The sequence below is a fragment of the Culex pipiens genome, chromosome 3 (genome assembly GCF_016801865.2).
Source record: "Culex pipiens pallens isolate TS chromosome 3, TS_CPP_V2, whole genome shotgun sequence".
Lineage (NCBI taxonomy): Eukaryota > Metazoa > Arthropoda > Insecta > Diptera > Culicidae > Culex > Culex pipiens.
This window is the reverse complement of record NC_068939.1, coordinates 183,229,999-183,247,452: the sequence shown is the minus strand read 5'-3', so window position 1 is coordinate 183,247,452 and position 17,454 is coordinate 183,229,999. Positions and strand designations below refer to the sequence as shown.

Sequence of the window (17,454 nt, the reverse complement as noted above, 5' to 3'; positions counted from 1 at the left end):
GGAGGAAATAGAAGAAGACAAGCGTTACAATTCGTTTCTACCCCTTGGTTTTTTGGTTGATTTTTTTAAACATTTCATCAATTGATTTCCACCAAACTTCCACCGACGTGGCTTGTGAAAACTAACCGATGAAACGTTTCAAATAATCTACCAAAGTTATCTATTTAACAACACGTTTCAGGTTTCAGTTTCCAATCGTTCCGGTTTTTTTTTCCAATTCTAGGTACAAGAAAAAAGCCAAAGGCCAATGAAAATTTTATTTCAAGTTTTTTTTTCAAGATCTCGGTCGAATTGAGAATATTTTTTACAAATCTTACATTAGTATTTATACTATAGATATAACCTCAAAATCAAAACATTGCAAATTTTCAATGAATTGCTGATATTTTTTTTCCTGATAGTTTACGACTTTCTCCGATCTGTGGCCTCAAAAATCAAAATCTGTGCCCCATAGATGCAAAAATAAACATGTTATGGAAAGCACCCAATGTTGGCATATCAGCACTTTTACGTTCAACGAAAACTTGAAAAAAGTGTTTTGAGCTGAAACCGGGTAATACCGTGGAAAGTGAGCAAGCAAGATTCTTACAAAATTGGACGGAAATAGAATCGAATCCTTAACCTGCCGAACATACGGCAAATGTCCTTTCAATTTATACTAAATTGTTTACAGTCGAATGTACATGTTTTTTTTTCTTGGAGAATGTTTCATTGTTGTTTACCTTCTTCAACTAATACATGCATTGGCCTATTTTAATATCCGAATATTCAAAAATTCTGAATTAAAAAATATCGAAAACTTGAGTGCATAAAAAAAATAAAGCAATACAATATTTAAACATTTATAAATTGAAATATTCGAATACTAAAGAACTTGTTTTTTTTCAATTTAAAATTTCGATTTTTTTTTAATTAACAAAATCCAAGAAATTTAAAATATTCATTTTTAAGCATTTTCAAATTTAGGAATTCAGATTGTTTGAATTTTGTAATGTACGGTGCGGTGAGCTTAAGATTTAAAAAAAATCAAAAAGTAGAAATACAATAAGAAAAAGTCACAGAAACTGTTTTGTTTTGTTTTTTATGTGTTTCTGAAACCGCCTTGAGTCAGGGGTAGTCAAAAACACTCAAAAAGCAGAAAATTTTGTTTATTGGACCATATAAAAAAAACTAGGCATGCAAAATTAAAGAAAAAATAATAAAAACACACATTAAAAAAATAAAATATTTTAAATTCAAATTTTCTGAAGCACAAAAACTTTAAAATTCTTAAATTAGTAGATTTTTGAATTTTTAACTTCTGTAATTCATAATTCCGCCATCTTGAATTACAGAAAAGGAAATAACTTTGGAGCATTTTTGAAGAAATATTTTAGAAACAACATAAAAAAATTAAATTTTGTGATTTTTACATGGATTTTGGATAATCGAGGACGAACTGCATTTAAATTTTTCGAGTCCCAGAACTTTTGGATTTTCGATTTTTTTTAATTTTGAATTATTGAGATTCCTAATCAAATCAAATTATTCGCTCTACAGCATTGCCTTGGCGTTCTCGATTGCGAGATGCCTACTGGAAACTATGTGTCCGAAGGCTTGATTGTTGAGGCAATTGCAAACCTCTTTTTACACCTAAGCTTCCATCCACCCCGGGATTCGAACTGACGACCTTTGGATTGTGACTCCACCGCCTATCAGCGACTCCACTGAAGCAGGACCCAGGGAGACGACTCCTACACCTGGATTGAGCTATCGACCTAACCTATAGGTTACACCGCGGCCAACATTTACTTCCCCGTTCGATGGAAGGCGTGATCAGACAAATCTTGTCTCGAGAAATGCCACCGGGACCTTCTGGGATTGACCCCGGCCGACTGGGTGAGAGGCAATCACGCTTACCCCTACACCACACGTCCCGGCAAGATGAGATTTCTAATATATTATTTTAAAACTTCAAAATGTAAGTTTATTTTTCTTTTAGCATTATTGAATTTAAAATTTGTTAAATTATTCGATTTTTGAAAATTTCTGAATTTGGAATTTTACAATTCCAAAATATTTGCCGGTTTGAAATTGAAAAAAAAGCATTTTGGGATTCGACCTTATGAGGCAATTCTGGATTTTCAATATTGGTATCAGTGGCATGACCAGGCTTTGACAGAAGGAGGGGCACGCGTATGGGTACGAAACGAAGTTGACTTTATAGCTGTCGGCCACCATTGCTAGTACCAACCACTAGTATCTTCCTTTTATCTGCAGGGACTTCGCCGCCCTGGGCTCCTAAGTGTATGAAAGTATGGCACGGAGCGACGGCGCCGAATACCCATATTTACACAAAGAATTTTAGAGCGCCCGCCGCGGGATTCAAACCGGCGACCTCTGGATTGTGAGTCCAGTGCGCGGTCCGATTGATCCACACGGGCGGGACGCGTATGGGTACTGTTTTGGTTATTGGTTACGGTCTTTAGATTTTGTCAACCTCCGATACATCCGATGTGTGCATTTAGCACATATGTAAAATAATTCTTTCTAATCTGATCTAATCTACATAACCATTTTTCTTGTCAATATGAATAATTGCAATACATTCGAGAACACCCGAATATATATCGCCCTACCACGTCGTTTTTACAGCAGAGAGAATTCTGTGAACGGATTCCATTTCACATAATCGACAGGGGAGAAAGGATGCGTGGATATACCCTATGACAAAACACCAAAAATGACAAATTTATAGCTGTGACCTTACCTGGCGGCATTCCGGGAATCGACCCGAACGCGGCACCGTACGCGTCCATCGGAAACGGTCCGGCCGGATGCGTCAGCCGTTCGTCGGGCCTGTACGGCTGGAAGCCACTCCGTGCCAACATCTCCGGGTTGAGCACACCCGACGAGCTCGATCCACTCGCCGCCGAGCCCGGATTGAGCCGTTGAATCTTCTCCGGCGGTTGCGGCGACGAACGCTTCTTCGACTCGTTGTTGACGCGCTGCTGCACCGCTTCCGCAGCACTCCTCGCCCGACTCTCCGACATGGCGTTGCCCCGGGAGTCTTCCATCTGCGAGCGACGATCTACCTGCCGATCGGAACCGGACCGGTCGGGACCTCCTCCCCCTCCACCACCACCGCCTCCTCCTCCTCCCCCACCTCCAGGCTCATCGTCCTTAACGTCGGCCTGCTTGGCCAAATTCCGCAGCGCTGCCGCAAACGAGCCCCGACTGTTGCCACCGCCACCACCACTGTTGGCCGAGGAAGCATTCTGTGCGGCCGCATTCGGCGAGGGCTGGACCACGCCCACGGGAGTATTGTGCGGGATGGTCGAACCAGCCCCGCCGGACGACGGGGGCAGATGGTTCAGGTGGTTCGAGATTGGCGACACGGAAGACGGATGGTGGTGCATCGGGGGAAGCTGGGGCGACGGGACGGGCGGGGCCGGACTGGTCGCGGGACGTTTCTGGGCCAGCTTCGTGGGAACTGTTCGAAGGGAGAGGAGAAATTATCATTAGTATTTTTTTTTTAAATTAAATATGCAATACAAATTATTAAATTGAGATTGTTGTAGATGTTGCGACCCCAACTTCCTCTAAGACTTATAGTAACACATTGTGATTTCGTGTCACGGTGCAAGTTCATCATCGTCACCGTTTCAATATGCTGGTCACGCAGTCAAACCTGTCCGAAACCACATTGTTGTCCACTCCCGGTGGGGGTGTGGTGGCGAAGGACAATGGAAGATTAATCCTCACCCCCCTCCCACAATGGTAATTCACTTGAGCTAACATTTCAGTATACATTGTGTTGATATATGAACACACCATGCGGTGGAGAATTCCAACGTTTGGTGGTGTTGATTTGTTATTATGATCAAATAGTGAGAACACGGAGTTTAGCTTCCGGTTCCGCTACGGCTTTATTTGTGGTGCGCGTTTGTGTACCGAGTAGAAATCATCAGCGTCTGTATTGAGGTTAATTTGTCTCCGGGGGATTCTCTCAGCGTTCGTGTTCTCATCAACAGATCATGAAATCACCATGATTTATTCCCTTAGGGTGTAGTGCTAAAGAGTTGCACTGATCATTTTAGTTCATTCAAGAATTTAAAAAATCTTTATAAAACAATGCAACAAATTAATTGCAAAAAATATTTCCCGTATTTCCTAAAAGCTAATAAATCATACACGGCGTGTTTTCTAGAACAAACTTTTCAGGAAAAAATAGTCATCGCTACTTTCAAATCTGTCTTATAGGAAATTTTCTCAGCTTTCCAATGCTTCTAAGAGCGAAATGTTTCATCGGGAAATTTCAGAGATATCTCTATTTTAAGTTTTTAGGTTTTAAACTCCTTTATTATTTATTGGAAATTTTATATTACCGGTTCAGAAAACTTATCAAATGATGTGTTTCATGTGTCATTTATTCATCAAAATGTGCAAAATAAGACCAGATACACTTTGTAGAAGGTTGCAAATCGCTTAACGTTTTGAAAATTATGTTTTAACCGAATTTTTGAATATGTGGGATTTATTCAGAAATTAAAATCATAAAACAGTGTAAAAATATATTTTTTACAAGAATTATTAGATTATTACTTTAATTACTTAGATTATTTTTTTGTGTACAAATATCACGTGTCTGCTCTGATTTAGCTTGTCCAACCGAAACTTTGGCAGGTTTGTGATTGTTAATGGTATTATTGAATTTAATGAATAAATTTGATATTCTCTTAAGCAGGAACATAAATACAAATATGATTTAAAATCGAAAATGTACTACATATTACTGTTGCAAGCTTCAAAAGTCCTATTTTCATGAGTATAAAATAAAGATAAAATTTTATAAAATATTTTCTGTTGAAAATGCACTTAAAAGTAGCAATAAAACTCGAGTCTTCCAATTTAGAATGCTGAACACCAGATCTATTCCCGTGCTGCAGAATTCTGCAATTCTGCACAAAAACGGCAGCAGAGCGTTCCCGTACTTTTCTGCAACAAAAGTAACTTTTCTCTCAGGCAGAACTTCTGCAGTGAGAGAGGTAGAAGTTGCAGTAAAACCGTTCCCGTACTTTTCTGCAAGCTCTCTCTTCTCTTTCTTGTTGAAAAGTTACTGCAATTTGGTGTGATGGATGTTGAGTACACGCTTACATAAAAGTGGCAAGTTGGGTGAAATTATGCATTTTATTATTAGTTGCAATAAATTTTATGTTTTATTATTACTAAATTGAAGTAGTTTTTTTGAAGGGACGTTTGTATATTTTGAATTAATGGATTTTTGGGGTAGTTTTTTTAAATGTCTGTTTTTATTGAGAACGATTTCAGGCTTAGTTCATTATCATATAGCGATTTTTTTAGTGTTAATATTTTAACTTGACAAAAAAATGATAACTAAAGTCAGTATTACAGCACGGCTAATACCTCAACCAAAAAAATGTATTATACAAACAAACTGTTTTAAAAAACTTTTAAAAGACACATTTCTTTTGTGTTTAATAATTTCAAATAAATATCTGTTTAGGAATAATTTTTGATCTTCAATTGTTTTTGAATAGGCTAAATATGTGTGTTTAAATAATAAGTAAATTTAATTGGCAAATAATACATTGTACCTTAAACGGTACTACCAATTTGTATTTTTATATGAACCAAAAAAATCGATATGGTTTTGTCGAATTCTCCTATTTTAAGAAATTTAAATTCTAAAATTCGGAAATTTTTAAATGCTGCCATCTTGAATCATAAAAAGTACAATTTTTATTGGAGTCATATTTTAGGTTAGAAGCTCAGATTAGAGGTTTTAGAGGTTGGAAATTTTGACAAGTTCTTCGGAAAATAGAGTACTAATCTCGGTACTAACTGTTTCTATTTTTTGAATATTTGAATTTTAAAATTTTTGATTCACAGAATTTTAAAACTTTACTTATTTTTGAAATTTTTTAGTATCTTTAATTTTCTTTTAATTGTAGCTTTTGAATTTTTGGTGTTCTGAACTCTGAAGTATTCAAACTTTTGATTTTTTTTATTTAGAATTTCAAAATATAAGAATTCTTAAGTTAAGGAAGTTGAAAGTTGAAACCCTTTATTTTTGTTTTATTTTGAATTTTTAAGATTATGATTTTTTTGATATTTTAAACATTTTGATATATTTAATTTTTAATTATTTGTATTTTTCAAGCTTTGAACGAGGCTTTGAATTTGTGTTTTATTTATTTTTCTGATATAAATAGGAGCATTTTTAAATTTCTCAGATATCAGATTTTTTTTAAGTTTCACAATTTGAAAATATAAGTTTTTTTGTAAATATTTTTAATCATGAATTTCTAAATGTCAATGTCCATGTGTAAAACGTACCTGCATCTCTCACTATTTTTTACCTAATGTAAAAATTTTGAATAATTTCTAATGTATAATTTCATCCTAAGCATAATTAATTTCTAGTTACCAAATAAATGGTACATGCTTGATCTTTCAAATAAAATGTTGAGTTGAATAAAAAATAATGCCCCCGTTCTAGAGGTCAATTACTATTTTTCTCAATCCCTTTATTTTAATGTTTTGAAATAATTATAAAACCTTAATACTCAGTTTGAGTAAATCTACTCAACTGTGTACAATATTGCAGAAAAAGTACTGGAACGCGCTACCCAGGCAAAATTTTTGCTGCTTCTCTTCTTGCAGAACTTCTGCAAAAGAGAGAGATGAAGAGCGAGCTGAAAAGTACGGGAACGTGCTGCAAAAAAGTGACTTATGCTGGCTGCAGAATTCTGCAGAAGCTGCAGAAATTCTGCAATTCTGCAAGTACGGGAATAGACCTACTGCAATTTGGTGTGATGGATGTTGACTACACGCTTACATAAAATCTACAAGTTGGGTGAAATTAAGGATTTTATTATAAGTTGTAATAAAACATGATTTTGGGGTAGTTTTGTTATATCTGGTTATATCGAGAACGATTTTTTATATGTTAACGATTTCAGGTTTAGTTTATTTATGTAAGTGATATATGTTATTATGCCGAAATTAAAATTCTCAAATTCTTAAATTCTTAAATTCTTAAATTCTTAAATTCTTAAATTCTTAAATTCTTAAATTCTTAAATTCTTAAATTCTTAAATTCTTAAATTCTTAAATTCTTAAATTCTTAAATTCTTAAATTCTTAAATTCTTAAATTCTTAAATTCTAAAATTCTTGAGCTTTTAATTTCTACGCCTCTATCTTGAATCATAATAATTACACATTTTTTGAAGTCATATTTTAGGCTAGAAACTCAAATTTAGAGTATCTAGAGATTGGAAATTTTGAAATTATAACTTCTTTAAGTTTCTATCTTATTATTTTTAACTGCAGATTTTGAATTTGTTGTGTTCTGAACTCATAAATATAAAAAAATGTTGTTATTTTATTTCAATTTTTTTCAACTTTTTTTTATTTTAAATTTTTTGAATTATGATTTTTTTTAACATAAATCATTTTGAAATATTTAGTTTTTAATTATTTGATTTTTTAAGCTTTGAATTTGTGACTAATTGTTTTTTTTATTTTTCTGATATAATTATTTGTATTTTTAAATTTCTCAAATATCTGATTTAATGTTTATTTTTTATATATTTTTAATTATTTTTTATATATTTTTAATTATTTTTTATATATTTTTAATTATGTATTTCTTAATTTCCAGATTGCTTAATTTATGTGTATCAAAATTTTTGAGTTTGTGATCATTTTTTTTTTATTTGTCAATATTACAACGTCACCGCTGTTCTTTCATGTGAAATCCAGTCATAATTTATTTATGTTATCCTGAATAATCTTTAAAACTTTCTGCTATTAGACATGTATTTATGGTCCCTTCCATATAAAACCTTTGTTTGTCTTTTTTTAAACGTACCTGCCACTTTCATTTGAAAAATTGTTCACCTAATGTAGAATTTTTATGTTGTTTCTAATATATGACTTCTACCTAAGCATAATTAGTTTCTAGTTACTTAATAAATAATACATCCTTGATTTTTTAAATAATGCAGTAAACAATAATGCCCTAGTTCTAGAGGTAAACTTCTTTCAATTACTTTTTTTGTCAACCATTTTTTAAAAATATTTTGAAATACAGTCGACTCTCTGGTTGTCAATATCCAAGGGACCGTCGAGGAAGAGAATCATCAGTTTACAGAACGATGCAAAATGAAGACTCGATTGAAAATATTTTTTCTTGATACCCAGCTATGGGAGAGAATCATGGCAACGTCCATCAAACAAAAACAAACTAATGTCAAACACCCTTCAAGGCTTCATTTCGCCAAGAAAAATGTCAATGCAAGCCATGAGAAAGTGAAATTATTGACAACCGGAAGAGATTTTTAAAGCAATCAGAATCCAAGGGATCGTCGAGGAAGAGATCCTTCAAGCAAGGGAAAGTATCGAGGAATGAAGATAATTGAAGTATGCAGATTGAAGGGACTGAAGAATTCATCGATAGATGGAGAATTATTGATATCAAGAAGATCGACAGCCAGAGAGTCGACTGTAATTAAAAAATAATAATACCCGATTTGAGTAAATCCACTCAACTGTGTACAATGTTGCAGAAAAAGTACTGGAACGCGCTACCCAGGCAAATTTTTTGCCGCTTCTCTCCTTGCAGAACTTCTGCAAAAGAGAGAGATGAAGAGAGCGAGCTGAAAAGTACGGGAACGTGCTGCAAAAAAGTGACTTATGCTGGCTGCAGAATTCTGCAGAAGCTGCAGAAATTCTGCAATTCTGCAAGTACGGGAATAGACCTACCGTCGCAAGCTTTTTATTTTTAAATATTATTTTAACAAACAAAATCAAACAGAAACTTTCTTTCAAAACTATTTGAACAAAAATCAAGAAATATATTTTTTTTATAGATGAGATTGAAGATGAGAGTCTTATAAACTTTTAAAATATTGGTAAATCCTTGATCATTTAATACAAAAAACTAAAACAATCATTTCCTACTAATGAAAAGTATTTCTCCTGAAGCTTGCAACGGTTGTTTGCAGTTTAATTTCGAGTATTAAACAATGCTTGATTAAAAAATATGATATTTATTCATAAAAATACCCTATCAATCTCAAACCTGTAAAAAATTCGGTTGTAGCAGCTAATTCCAAGCTGAATCAGAGCAGACCGGTGTTATTTGTACACAACAATTATGTAATCATCTATCTGTTCTTGTAAAAATAATATTTTAATGCGGTTTTATGATTTTAATTTCTGAATAAATCCCACATATTCAAAAATTTGGTTAAAACTTCATTTTCAAAATGTTTAGCGGTTTTCAACCTTCTACAAATTTGTTTCTTGTCTTATTTTGCACATTTTGATGAGTAAATGATATATGAAACACATCATTTGACATGTTTTCTGGACTGTTATTTAAAAGTTTCCAATAAATGATTAAGGATTTTAAAACAAATAACTTAAAATAGAGATATCTCAGAAATTTCCCGATGAAACATTTCGCTCTTAGAAGCATTGGAAAGCTGAGAAAATTTCCTATAAGACACTTTTGAAAGTAGCGATGACTTTTTTTCTCCTTAAGGTTGCCCAGAAAACACGCCGTGTCATATTAAAGAAGAGCAATACACAAAATTGGCAAACTCTGTTTAAAGTGTTGGATCATTTTGTTTTTTTTTTCATTTTTTTTCTGAATCTCCCTTTAACTATGTTTTGAAGGCTACTCTTTTCATTTATTCTCAAGCATTATGTTGTTCTGATGCCATTAAAGAGAGGATAGACTGCCCCCCCCCCCCCCCCCCTTTCAAAATGCCAAATAGTCTCATCTCAATTTAAATGTTGATGTCCCTCAATTCCTTCAAACAAAACTCGAATAAAAAAAAATAAAGACAATGCACAGTGGTGATGGTGCCCTGCCAGCTGAACTCAATTACCGACGTGACGTGCCACCGACCGCGCCAGGCCGTAAAGTGATACGGGTTCAAATCCCGCTGGGTTCTGCGAAGAAAATGTTTGCTCTCTCCTTCTCACTCTAATCTAGCGGCTAATAAGTGAGATGAATGCGCGTGGGGCCAAACGCGACAAATTACTACCAACCATTTTTTTTTAGGTTATCTTATTTTTTCTAGCGTACACGTAAAATTAGTTTTGTCACACTTATAACAATTTTAATTTTTTTTTTAATTTTACTTTAACAACTAAAAAATAATAATATTGGAGTGTAATCCAGCACTCTTATCTGAAACCACATTTTTTTTCAATAAAGTCTGTTGAATTGTGTATTTTGACAGCAATAAATTTAAGCGTGTATCCAAACAAACGTCCTGATGGTTGATGAAGAGGGTCCGCCCGCCCGCGTGTAAAAGATCTCTGTGGCTCAATGACTCAGGATGTCGACGACGACGACGAGTTGTGACAAGCTGCTAAATATCTGGTCGCTGCCGCGTTTCTATTAATATTTTTTCGTGTCGTACAAGCTGTTTCGCTTTTCCTGTCCCCATCTGGGATTTGAGTGTTGGTGTGTATTCGTTTTTGAAAATGTTGAAAAATGAGTAATTTCCCACGTGATTTATGGACGACCAATCGACCGGGAGAGGGAATTAGCCCAGTCACTCTTCTTGGCCTTCTTGATCGTGTTTTGGGTAAACAAAAAAACTCTCGAGCAAACAGGCGACATGTGGAAAATGATCTCCGCTGTCATAAAGTGGGTAGATTTCTCGGCGATCCTGCTGCTGCTGGCTTCTTCCGAGTTCTTCCCACTTTTTTTTTCTCTCTCATCCCAAGCCACTGCTAGCGGGTGTTATATTGTCTTTTGTTGAAGGTTATTTCGAGGATTTAAAGTAAGCATGCTTTCGTGACTAATTGAGACAGCGGGGTGTAACATTTGGTGTTTTCTTACTGAGCCAAATGATGAAGCGTGACGACAATCGTTCGGAAAGCGTAGGGTGGTTCCACTTTCACAAACATTCGTCAAACATTTGACACACAAAATCATTAAATAAAATTTGTACCAGCCATAGCTTTCATTTTTCAACTCGCGAGATATCGGACAATTTTCTGCTTTTTTAGTGAACATTATTTCGAAACTTGAATAATCAAGCTCAAATGTTTAAAAAGGTATATTCTAAAACCTTGATATACACTTTTTTGAGGAGGCGAGTATTGAGTATTGACAAACGTAGAGAATTAAACGTATTATTATGATCCTGGTAATAATTTCAGGTTTTTTGTACACTGTTGTTAATGTTTCCATTTACGAGCAATTCCAGCTCAAATCGGGAATTTTTCTGGAAGTACTTTTGCACCGACCCTCTCCGAATTCAATGAAACTTTTTAGACATGTTATCCTAGGCTTATATAAGCCATTTTTGTGTATATGGAGCAAATTGTACTGAAAAATGACATTTGAGAAGGGTGTAAGTGATTTAAACATTTTTGTATTTTATAATTTAAAAATTACTGTATCTCGAAGCCGCTGCATCGAATCAAAAACTGGTCAAAGACAAACTTGTAGGAAATTTGATGGGATTTCTGAAAAAATACACTTAAAGAAAAATACACGCCACTTTTATGATATTTTTCAATGTTTAAATTTAAAAGTTGAATTTTAAGGTGATGTCACGATTTTTTTTTCGTTCAAAATTTTTGTGAAAATAGCCTAAAATGTGACAAAAAGACTCATGGGTAATTCTCCGCCAACTAACACAGCAGTTGCCCCGACCCCTCTTCGATTTGCGTGAAACTGTGTCCTAAGGAGTAACTTTTGTCCCTGATCACGAATCCGAGGTCCGTTTTTTGATATCTCGTGACGGAGGGGCGGTACGACCCCTTCCATTTTTGAACATGCGAAAAAAGAGGTGTTTTCAATAATTTGCAGCCTGATACGGTGATGAGATAGAAATTTGGTGTCGAAGAGACTTTTATGTAAAATTAGACGCCCAATTTGATGGCGTACTCAGAATTCCGAAAAAACGTATTCTTCATCGAAAAAAACACTAATTTTTTTTTAATTCTCCCATTTTCCCTTACTTGTCTGTAAATTTTTTTGGAACATGTCATTTTAAGGGAAATTTAATGTACTTTTCGAATCTACATTGACACGCAGAAGGGTCATTTTTTCATTTAGAACAAAAATTTTCATTTTAAAATTTTGTGTTTTTTCTAACTTTGCAGGGTTATTTTTAAGAGTGTAACAATGTTTTACAAAGTTGTAGAGCAGACAATTACACTAATTTTAATATATAGACATAAGGGGTTTGCTTAAAAACATCACGAGTTATTGCGATTTTACGAAAAAAAAAGTTTTGAAAATGTTGGTTGTCGTTGATCATGGCCGTTCATGGTCACCCACGACAGACATGGATGACGAAACAAAGAGGAACGCAAAAAGTAACTCGTTCAAAACTTTTTTTTCGTAAAATCGCGATAACTCGTGATGTTATTAGGCAAACCCCTTATGTCTATATATTAAAATTTGTGTAATTGTCTGCTCTACAACTTTGTAAAACATTGTTACACTCTTAAAAATAACCCTGCAAAGTTAGAAAAAACACAAAATTTTAAAATGAAAATTTTTGTTCTAAATGAAAAAATGACCCTTCTGCGTGTCAATGTAGATTCGAAAAGTACATTAAATTTCCCTTAAAATGACATGTTCCAAAAAAATTTACAGACAAGTAAGGGAAAATGGGAGAATTAAAAAAAAATTAGTGTTTTTTTCGATGAAGAATACGTTTTTTCGGAATTCTGAGTACGCCATCAAATTGGGCGTCTAATTTTACATAAAAGTCTCTTTGACACCAAATTTCTATCTCATCACCGTATCAGGCTGCAAATTATTGAAAAATACACTCTAAAAAAAAAACCCTGCAAAGTTAGAAAAAACAAGAAATTTTAAAATGAAAAAATGACCCTTCTGGATCAATGTAGATTCAAAAAGTACATTAAATTTCCCTTAAAATGACATGTTCCAATTTTTTAACAGTCGAGTAACGGAAAATGGGAGAATTTTTAAAACTTTTTTAGTGTTTTTCTCGATGAAAAATACGTTTTTTTTTTTTGGGAATTCTGAGTACGGCATCAAATCGGGCGTCTAATTTTACATAAAAGTCCCTTTGACACAAAATTTCTATCTCATCACCGTTTCAGGCTGCAAATTATTGCAAAACACCTCTTTTTTCGGACCTCGGATTCGTGATCAGGGACAAAAGTTACCCCATAGGACAAAGTTTCACGCAAATCGAAGAAGGGTCGGGGCAACTTTTCTCGATTTCGTGTGAGTTGGTAGAGAATTACCCTCATGAAAAATCGGGTCGCGAACAAAAGTATCAGAAAAATTCCCGATTTGTATTTTGCAATTTTTGTTTAATGTTGTTTCTGAGTCTGAACAAATTTTTTAAAATTTCTATTTATTTATTTATATATTTTTGAATTGTGCATGCAATGTGCATATTTTTTTGTTTTTTGCAACTTTTTTTTCTTGTTTCCTATCTTGAATTTTCTAAAAAAAAATGGATTTTGAATTTTAGCCGCCAAAAAAGGTTTTTTTGTTCAAAAATCCTATGCAACAAGAAGATTTTTTTAGCACGAATCGTAATCGAGGTTCACCGAATTGGATAGATACGACGAGTGCTGAAAAAATCAAGTAGTGAAAAGTTCAACTTTTCGGCATTTATTTTAAAATGATTATGTTTTGTTAAGAAACGAAGACTTTTTCGTCGTTCGAAAATAGAAGGAAAAATGTGTAGTTTCACGACGAAATTGCTAAAATGATTTTTTTTTCATTTTCGCAATACCTGGAACATTTTTTTTATCAATATTTAATTTTAAAAGCATCATGGGCAACAGTCATTCAAAATTTCCGCACTTCATGCCAGAGAATGCTCAGAAGTTACCCACAGAATTGTTCGTGCTTTGGTTGGCCCCTCTTAACATTTGCTACTTTTTATTGTTATTGCATTTTTCGAGTTTTGTAAACATTCCTAAGTGCCTATATTTATCACAGATGCTCGCACACACAGCATCAGTTGGTAACTCTCTTTTTGTTTCCTCAACAACTTTGCCCTGAGTTCATGTCGAGTGAAACGAACAAGTTTCCGTCGATATGGTTCCGAAAGTTGGCCGTTTGTCAGCAACATAATACCGAAACACACTCTCCCACCATTATTCGTGTATAGTAAAGTTAGTAATACGGGATGATTATTGGTCTCATCACCCAACTCTCAACGCCACCATCGTCAGCATGTATTAATACAATTTCATCAGACACAAGTCAGTCGTGCCAGTCAAAACAATTAATTTTCTCTCTTTTGAAGGAGGGTGTTTTGGGAAGATTCAAAATTCTAGTCGTTTTCGTCGCTGGTGTGAGCAAAGAATTTGACGCTGGAATGACGAAAATGTCTAAGCTCGCAGTCTCAGAGTAGTCTGACTAAAAAGGGAAGCAAGATATAGTTGAGGAATTTGAGGCATTCTTGCTCGACACAACACGAGGGTGGCACAAGAATTTGCCAGGTTCTTCTTCGAGTGTCAATTTTCCGTGCCAAACCAGCCGTAAAATGGCATTCACACGGTCCATTTCGAGAGTGGGTGGAATGTGTTTGCTGAATATTGTTATGCAAAAGTTTTGGCAGGTGAAAATCCTCAAACCGTGTAGCGATTCAAAGCGGGTACTTGCTGTAATTAAATCGGAAGTATCAGCCCCTAAGAGGATTACACTTCCGGTGGAAAATGAGATGAAAAGCCGGCTTAATGCGATCGAACCAATATCGCATTGAACCGTTTAAAAACATATCAATCAACCCCTTCCGAGTGGGTGTTCGGAGTTTGGGGGCGCAATTGCATTGATCCCCCCTAATGAGGTGGAAAATGATACACGCAGATTGAATGCGAAATTAACGGCGGCTAATTAATTAATCGCAACAATAACAGAGAAAGCCTGTGTGTGTGCTGCGGTGGAGGAAGAACTTAATTTACTGACAGTGATGACGATGGCAGCGAGTTCACACTCTGTTAATTTAAATATGAGTTGAGTAGTGGGTGGGAGGAGGCAGGTGAAAGGAGCTCTCTGTTTGGGTTCACTTGGCAATGCTCACAGGTGTGCAGAATGCGATTAGAGAGTGCCGAGACTGCCTTGGCTAGTGGAGTGGAGTGAGTTATCCAGCAGTGGTATGAATATTGAATGGTCTCAATTGAAGATAATCGATTAGAATACATTATGCAGGGCAGGGAAAGGATTTGATTCGGATTTAGCACCGATTCGTTGCACTTTGTTTCTGGAACGGAAATCAAAATTTATCAAATATTGAATGATTCAGGGTTCCTAAACAATGTGATTTGCAAATAAACAACATTTGAACCAAAATGTCTAATTCTCAAAAAATACTCTCTAGTTGTCTAACATTTTCTAGTTCAAACATTTTCAAAAAAAAAATCTATTTCGCATTAAATGTATTCAAAATAAATAAAAAATGCCGGGTTCACTTTCAAGATTCCTATTCGTGTATTTCAATTTAATAAATATCTAAAGTCCCACAATGCATCACAGTCACGCTATTTTACACATCTTATAGAAGAGCAACTCTCTACGAAATCGGCCGATTTCGACCATTTTTATTTTTTGTATTTTTTTATTTGACTTAAACTTTGTGGGGGCCTTCCATATGACCAAATAAGCCATTTTGCGTCATTGGTTCACCCATACAAGTCTCCATACAATTTTGGCTGGTGTTAATACAAAAATGGTATGTAAATATTCAAGCAGCTGTAACTTTTGAGTGAATTTTCTGATCAATTTGGTGTCTTCGGCAAAGTTGTAGGTATTGTTGAGGACTTTTGAGAAAAAATAGGTACACGGAAAAAAAATTGCAGATTTTTTTTATCAATTTTTTTTCACTAAAACTCAATTTCCCAAAATACGTATTTTTTTATTTTCGAGATTTTTTGATATGTAAATCCGCAACTTTTGAGCCATAGTTTGACATTATTTTTTAATGCAAAATTGAATTTGCAATCGAAAAGTACTTTACAGATTTTTTGATAAAGGGCTCCGTTTTCAAGATATAGCCACCGAAAGTTTGATTTTAGCGAAATATTTGCAGTTATTCAATTTTTAAAAATGGTGACCATGAGTGACCATTTCTAAAATTTTTTTTTTGAATAGTTCAGAAAATTTGCTATAAAATTATCTAAGAGACATTGAAGATTGGACCTCGGGTTGCTGAGATAGAGCCGCTTTAAGAAAAAGAAACACGAAAATTGAAGTTTTCATAATCTCACCAAAATAACCCACCATTTTCTAATGACGATATCTCAGCAAATAATGGTCCAATTTTCAACAACATTCGTGAATTTTTCCGATCTTTTCGAAAAAAATATTTTGATTTTTTTAAAAATAAAGACAAACATTTTAAAAGGGCCAACCATTGAATATTACGCCCATTTAAAATGCTAGTCTTGATTTAAAAATTTCAAAATATTTTTTTCGAAAAGATCGAAAAATTTCACGAATTTTTCATGCATTAAAATTGAAAATCGGATCATTACTTGCTGAGATATGGTCATTAGAAAATGGTGGGTTGTTTTGGTGAGATTTAGAAAACTTCAATTTTCGTGTTTCTTTTTCTTAAAGCGGCTCTATCTCAGCAACCCGAGGTCCAATCTTCAATGTCTCTTAGACAAATTGATAGCAAATTTTCTGAACCTTTCAAAAAAAATAAATAAATAATTTTAGAAACGGTCACTCATGGTCACTTTTTAAAAATTGAAAAACTGCAAATATTTCGCTAAAATCAAGCTTTCGGTGGCTATATCTTGAAAACGGAGCCCTTTATCAAAAAATCTGTAAAGTGAGTTTCGATTGCAAATTCAATTTTGCATTAAAAAATAATTTCAAACTTGTTTTTGCATGAAACTTCGATTTTTTCCTAAAATCACTATTTTTTCAAAAATTCATAACTCGGCGGCAGATTTTTTGACCATGTTTCTCTATGGCTCAAAAGTTGCGGATTTTTGTCCCCTAAAACATATCAAAAAATCTCTAAAATAAAAAAATACGTATTTTGGGAAATTGAGTTTTTGTGAAAAAAAGTTGATTAAAAAATCTGCAATTTTTTTCCGTGTACCTATTTTTTTCTCAAAAAGTCCTCAACAATACCTACAACTTTGCCGAAGACACCCAATTGATCAGAAAATTCACTCAAATGTTACAGCTGTTTGAATATTTACATACCATTTTTGTATTTGGTCATAGGGAAGGCCCCCACAAAGTTTGAGCCAAATCAAAAAATACAAATAAAATCCATTTCCGGTTTTGGTAGAGAATTGCTCAGAAGAATTTTGGTCCAAATTTTGTCAGCGAAGAAAAATTATGTCTTTGAATGAAAAATCATGTAAAATATTGGTTATTACCTAAAATCAATTTTTGATATTTTTTTCTTTAACTAAAATTGAAAATAAAATTACTAGAGAAATTAAACATTGGCCCAAGC

At 34.2% G+C, this 17,454-nt stretch overlaps 1 protein-coding gene across 4 annotated transcripts in view; it reads left to right on the top strand.

Moving 5' to 3' along the window:
* The window catches only part of LOC120420629 (myotubularin-related protein 4), a 60,932-nt gene that overhangs the window by 31,054 nt on the left and 12,424 nt on the right, over positions 1-17,454 (top strand). The window lies entirely within an intron of this gene.